The sequence below is a fragment of the Cherax quadricarinatus genome, chromosome 16 (assembly GCF_038502225.1).
Source record: "Cherax quadricarinatus isolate ZL_2023a chromosome 16, ASM3850222v1, whole genome shotgun sequence".
In the NCBI taxonomy this organism is placed as follows: Eukaryota; Metazoa; Arthropoda; class Malacostraca; order Decapoda; family Parastacidae; genus Cherax; species Cherax quadricarinatus.
Window position 1 is genome coordinate 7,548,362 of NC_091307.1, and position 7,628 is coordinate 7,555,989.

Here is a 7,628-nt window from a genome sequence, read left to right on the forward strand (position 1 = left end):
TGCTTACCTTGGAAGGTTCTCATATCCCACACTGGGGATGCAGAAGCAGGGTGTGGTTGGCTTAGCACTGGTGCCGTGCTCCTTCCTTGAGTGGAGGTGGCCATACTGGGTGGGTCATTGGGCTAATCGGGGGGGGGTCTCATTGGGCTTATCAGGGGGGGGGGACATGGACATGCTCCGCATAGGTCAGTAGACCTGTTGCAGTGTTCCTTCTTTCTTATGTTCTCTCACTCTCTCTCTCGCTCGCTCGCTCTCCTTTACACAGGGTTTGACAAGGTTAAGGATCCCCAGCTTTATTGACAAGCTATTTACAGGTTAAGGATTCCTAACTTTATTGGCAAGTTAAGAGCTGTTACCTACATCAGCTCATTTGAAAGCATTTTTATTGTTATGAGACATACAAGTAGGGAACAGGATGAAGTTGGAGCCATCTGTGGGCCAGCATTTTCATTTGATCAACTGACTTTATCTCGTTGACATCATTATGCTGTACGAATGTGTTCCATACTCGAGTCATCCTGGGTATGTATGATCTCAGATGGAGTGATGTTCTGGAGAAGGGTACAGCCAGAGTGAAGTTGCTGCTTTCTGCCCGTCTTGGGGCATAAAAGCTTGTTTCACGCTGTCCTCGAAGTGGATCCAAGTGCTGTACTTTGACAATACTGGCCTTGTACATAACAGTAAGGCCACCCACATCCCTCCTATGTTGAAGGCTCTGCTGAAATGACAGATCTATCCAGGATGAGTCCATGCGAGAGATGAGACGTCTTGCTCTGTTCTCTACTCTGTCAAGCAGTCGCAGATGAGAGGGGGGGGGGGCAGGCAAACCAAGAAAGTGGAGCATACTCAAGGTGTGAGCGTACTTGTGCCTCGTACAGAATCTTGCAACCCCTACTGTCATGTAGATGCGAGATACGGCGAAGTGCTGTAAGCTTCCTGGCTGCCTTGTTTGCAAGATTTACAACATGGTTCTTCATGGTTAGTTTGGAGTCAAATTTCACCCCAAGGATATCAACTTCTTCTCCAGGTGCCAACACCCTCCCATTCATCCTTACTACTGCACCAGCATTACCATCATGGTGCCTAGAGACCATCATCATTTGCGTTTTCTCAGGTGCAAATGTTACTTGCCATCTATTTCCCCAAGCGGATATAGCTCTCAGCTGGTGATTGATGTAGCTTAGAGCAGCTGGCATTTCTTCTCTTGGATAAGTGAATGTCAGTGTACAGTCGTCTGCATATGCATGTGATTCTGGGATGAGATGAAGAAGGTCGTTGAAGTAGACATTCCATAACAATGGTCTCAGCACGCTTCCTTGTGGAACACTTGCCCCAATAGGATGTCTTGCTGATTCCGTTCCATTGAGAACTACACTTAGAGATCTACCATGAAGGTAATCACTGAGGAGACATAGCGTAGAGCCTGCAATTCCCAGTGCTTGAAGTTTTGCTAAGAGGCCCTGGTGCCACACCCGGTCGAAAGCGCCAGCAATGTCCAGTGCTACCACACAGCTGACTTTGGATTCATCCAGTGACTGGTGCCACTTAGTGGAGAGGTTTAACAACAGATCAGCAGCAGAGTAACCTTTCCTGAAGCCATATTGACGATCACAAAGTCGTGAGTGATAGTCAAAAAACTGTCATTTGTCTTGAGATTATTGTCTCAAGGATCTTACCAGTGATTGACAGGAGTGACACTGGTCTGTAGTTGCTGATTTCTGCTCTGTTCTTCTTTTTGTGAACAGGGACTACATTTGCCTCTTTCCATAGAGAGGGCCATTTACACTGTACTAGGCAGTGCTGAAAGATGCGAGTTAGAGGTGCTGCTAGCTGGTCTGCACATCTTCTCAGCAATCTTGGGCTCAGCTTGTCTGGGCCCACAGCCTTTTCTTGGTCAAGCGATTTAAGAAGGAAATGCACCTCTTCCTGCCTTATTGTCACCACTGACAGTTTTGACACAGTTCTTGCAGCTAGCCAAGGAGGGTCCCTTGCTGGATCAGGAACTTGCATTTTGGTAGCAAAGTGTTCAGCAAAGCGGTCCGCCTTCTCTTGACTACTAGTAGAGGTGGTCCCATCCTGTCGATTTAGAGATGGAATGAGCTCATCAGGCAGATAACCTTGTCTGTCCTTGACCAGTGACCACCAGGTTTTGGAGCCTACCCTACCTGATGCTAGCTTTCTTTTAGTGTCCACCTCCCATTTAGCAATGGCCCACTTTTGAACGTCACCCATATGCCTGTGCAAGTTCCTGTTATAGGTGGTAGGATGTCTCTTATTCCTTCGCCATGCTTTGTACTTAGCAGTAGCAGCCTCTCTACAACGAAAGCCAAACCAAGGCTGATCTGTAGGCTTCGTCACATATTGCCGGTGAGGAATGTGTTCTTGTTGTAGATTAAGGATGTGTCCAGTGACGGCTTTCACTTGGTTGTCAACATCCCCTTGGAGAAGAGTATTCCAATCGGTGGTGGCAAGCTCAGAGCGAAGGGCTGGCCAATTACCTCTTTCCCATAGCCAGGTTGTGAGTGTGGACTCCTCACCTCGTTCTGTTAGGATCTTAAGTGTTGTAAAAACAGCCTGGTCAGACGATCCAACGTAGCGGAGGGGTTGACAAGTGACTATGCCTTCTGCCAGATCACTAACTACTGGGTCAAGGGAGGAGCCAGAGATGTGAGTAGGGAAATCAACAAAGTTTCTCATGTCAAACACTGCAAGGTCATCAAAGTCCCTCTGTATAAGGTGCTGGTTGAGGTCACCAGCAATTATGATATGTTGACAGTTGTGTTGTAGCAGAAGGGAATCAATATTTTCCATTAGGAAGTTGATGGGGTCTGCATGCTGCCACTGAGGTCTGTACATTGCACATGCTAGTACAGAGGTACTAGTGTTTATGCATAGCTTGAAGAACATCATTTCAAGATGTGTAGGGGTGGCAACATCAATGTGCTGGGCATGAACACTTTTAGAGAACACACAGCAACACCTCCTTGCCCTTGCCTGTCTCTTCTCATCCATGAGGTGTAGCCAGCAATTCTTGCAAAGTTTTCTGGAGTCCTGTCATCCAAAAATGTTTCAACAACAGCTATCATGTCGGGACGTCGAGTGTTCACAAAACTGTGTGAGCTCTCCAACAGTAATGAAACCTCTAATGTTGGCCGACAGGATGCTGATAGACTGGCTCCTCATGATGTGGTCAACTTGAGGTGGTGGGTGTGTAGGGCATGTAAGGTGCCTGCCCTTGAGAGAGGTAGGGTACTGAGGCAGCTGCAGGGATGTAGGTCTGTGGTCTTGTATAAGGCACAATACCACCTGCTGTGCTGGAATAGGAGTAGCTGAGTGGGTGACGTGTGAGAGTGTTCACCAATTCAGAGATCCTGCTGGTTTGTTCTGAGAACAGGTCTCTAAACAGGTGGTCCTGTCTGTCAAGTTCCTTTTTCTTCCGACACTGGTCCTCATGATGTCCTTTCTTGTAGCAGTAATTGCACCTGGTATCTCGCAGACAGTTGTTGGCGGTGTGCTCCTTCCGGTGACAGCGAGAACACAGCCTAGGTGCCTGGGAGGGTGGACTATGATTTGTTGCACTTCCTGTGTTTTGCAGATTTGTCCTCAGGTTCTGCCGCTGGAACTGTGTTAGTGGAGGGTGAGACAGCCGTAGATGTCTTCCTCTTCCACGTCCTCTGCCCCGTCCTCTACCAGTTCTGACAGATGTGTCCCTGCTGTTCGTACTTTGGCGCAGTAGGTGATCAGGTGCAGTGATAGTTCCCTTATTATTAACTGCACCAATCTCTGGTGGAGAAACTCCTGACTCAGAACTTGCTGATGAAGCACTGCTGCCAGATTCTGGAATAGTGTCGGCACGTGTGCTGACAGGTGTAGGATCGGAGATGGTATGTGCACTGTCAAGTGGACTGGCAGTGGCTGAAGCAGAGATGTCAGGTGTAGGAGAATTAACAGATCCAAGGCTTCCCTCGTTGCTGGGAAGAGGATTTGTTTCCTCAGTGGTGGTCAGAGGAATTGTGTTAGAATTCCCAAAGGTAGTGTTTTGAACTCTCAGTCTGTGGGACCTTAGCGATGACAGAATTCCACCAGTTATTTATCCCTGAGTTAAGCTCAGTGTGGGACTTCCAGTCTTTGTCAATAGTGTCACCATCAGCTGAGCAGCTTACGCCACTTGATGTAGGCTTGCACTGGCCTTCTACAACAGCTTGGAGGTTATCTAATGATTTGAGGAGCTCATGAAGTGCTTCCCTGTGATGGATTATCTTAGCTGCAACTTTACAACACAGCCCAAGAGGGCAGTCTTGATCTTTGGTCAGAAGTCCCTGAGGTACGACTTCTGAACCTTCTCTCTCGCTCTTTCTCTCTTTCTCTGTTTCACGGGTGTGTCCATGTGCGAGAGATGCATCCTTACATCTGAGAGAATCTTTACCACGTCAATGCACCAGTTAAAACTCTTGCAACATTGCATAGCTCCTGAAGAAGCACGGTAGTACGAAAAGCCTAGAGCAAGTGTTTTCCATAATCTATTCGCTTGTTTTACAAACACACACACACACACACACACACACACACACACACACACACACACACACACACAGGACAGGAGGGTTAGGGGAGACATGATAACGTCATACAAAATACTGCGTGGAATAGACAAGGTGGACAGAGACAGGATGTTCCACAACTGGGGCACAGAAACAAGGGGTCACATTTGGAAGTTAGACTCAGATGAGTCAAAGGGATGTTAGGAAGTATTTCTTTAGTCATAGAGTAGTCAGGAAGTGGAATAGTCTAGCAAATGATGTAGTGGAGGCAGGAGCCATACATAGCTTTAAGACGAGGTATGATGAAGCTCATGGAGCAGGGAGAGAGAGTACCTAATAGCGTTCAGTGAAGAGGCGGGGCCAGGAGCTAAGTATTGACCCCTGCATCCACAATTAGGTGAGTACACCCATACGCGCGCCGCAGTTCGTGCCTTCAGACTATCCTTCCGCTTGTTCATTCATTAGCAGTTTATTACTACTTAATGTGAGTTTATATAATATATATATATATATATAAATATATAAATATATATAAATATATATATATAAATATATAAATATAAATATATATATAATATATATAAATATATATATATATATATATATATATATATATATATATATATATATATATATATATATATATATATATATATATATAAATATATATATAAATATATAAATATATATATAAATATATAAATATATATATAAATATATAAATATATATAAATATATAAATATATATATAAATATATAAATATATATGTAAATATATAAATATACATATATATATAAATATATAAAAATATGTATATATAAATATATATATAAATATAAATATATATATGCAAATATGTAAATATATATATATATATAAATATATAAATATATATATATATAAAAATATAAATATATATATATATATAAATATATAAATATATATATATATATATATATATATAAATATATAAATATATATATATATATATATAAATATATAAATATATATATATATAAATATATATATATATATATATAAATATATAAATGATATATATATTATATATATATTAAATATATATATAAATATATAATATATATAAATTATATATATATAAATATATATATATATATATATATATATATATATATATATATATATATATATATATATATTATGATATATATATATATATATTATATATTAAATATAAATATATATATATATATATATTATATAATATATATATATATATATATATATATATATATATATATATATATATATATATATATATATTATGGTTCACCTCTGGTGTAAATTGTGGGACCCATAGCCTCGGAGAAGTGCATAAAAAGGCTTCAAGGAAGAATATTTGGATTTCTTCCTGAAAGCCATTTGAATATTCCACTTTCCCTACCACCCACCCCATCTTTTCATTCTTTTTTACCAATAGGTATATTTTATTACATAACATGGTACAAAAGATTTAAGATATACATTGTTGATATAAAGACGGCATATACAGTTCGAAGTTTTATTTATTTATTTACTTATTAACACATCGTCCGTCTCCTACCAAAATAGGGTGGCCCGAAAAAAAAAAACTTTCATCATTCACTCCATCACTGTCTTGCCGGAGGCGCGCTTACACTACAGTTATAAAACTGCAACATTAACACCCCTCCTTCAGAGTGCAGACACTGTACTTCCCATCTCCAGGACTCAAGTCCGGCCTGCCGGTTTCCCTGAATCCCTTCATAAATGTCACCTTGTTCACACTCTAACAGCACGTCAAGTCCTAAAAACCATTTGTCTCCATTTGCTCCTATCTAACACGCTCACGCACACTTGCTGGAAGTCCAAGCCCCTCGCACACAAAACCTCCTTTACCCCCCTCCCTCCAACCTTTCCTAGGCCGACCCCTACACCGCCTTCCCTCCACTACAGATTCTATTTCGTTCCAACCTCTCTCTACGTCCAAACCATCTCAAGAACCCCTCCTCAGCCCTCTGGATAATTGTTTTGGTAATCGCGCACCTCCTCCTAATTTCCAAATTGCTAATTCTCTGCATTATGTTCACACCACACATTGCCCTCATATATGACATCTAAAGTGCCTCCAGCTTTTTCCTTGTTGCAACATTCATCACCCATGCTTCACACCCATATAAGAGCGTTGGTATAACTATACTCTCATGCATTCCCCTCTTTGCTTCCATGGACAAGGTTCTTTGTCTCCACAGACTCCTAAGTTCACCACTCACCGTTTTCCCCTCATCAATTCTATGATTCATCTCATCTTTCATAGACCCATCCGCTGACACGCCCACTCCTGAATATCTGAATACATTCACCTCCTCCATACTCTCTCCAATCTGATGTCCAATTTTTTAGTCACCTATTTTTTTTGCTATCCTCATCACCTTACTCTTTCCTGTATTCACTTTTAATTTTCTTTTTATATACGCTACCAAACTCATCCAACAAACTCTGCAACTTCTTTTCAGAATCTCTCAAAAGCAGTGTCATCAGGAAAGAGCAACTCTGACAACTCCCACTTTGTGTTAGATTCTTTATCTTTTAACCCCACACCTCTTGCCAACACCCGAGCATTCACTTTTCTTACAACCACATCTATAAATATATTGAACAACCATGGTGACATCAGACATCCTTGTCTGAGGCATACTCCTACTGGGAAATAATCTCCCTCTTTCCTATATACTCGTCTAACTTGAGCCTCACTATCCTCTTAAAAGACCTTCACTGCTCTTAGTAACCTGCCTCCTATCCATACATTTGCATCATCTGCCACTTGCTCACCTCTCCACCCTGTCATACGCCTTTTCCTAATCCATAACTGCCACAAAAACTTCTTTACCCTTATCTAAATACTGTTTACCTATACGTTTCACTGTAAACACTTGGTTTACACACACACTCTACTTACATATATGTCATGCGGAATAAGTAAAACTTGCAATTTTGGCTTAAACAGCAACGCTCTTCTTGCCGAATGATGCAATCGAAAATTTTTGCTTGCAATAATTTCACAAAAATCATTTTGAACCTAACGAAAA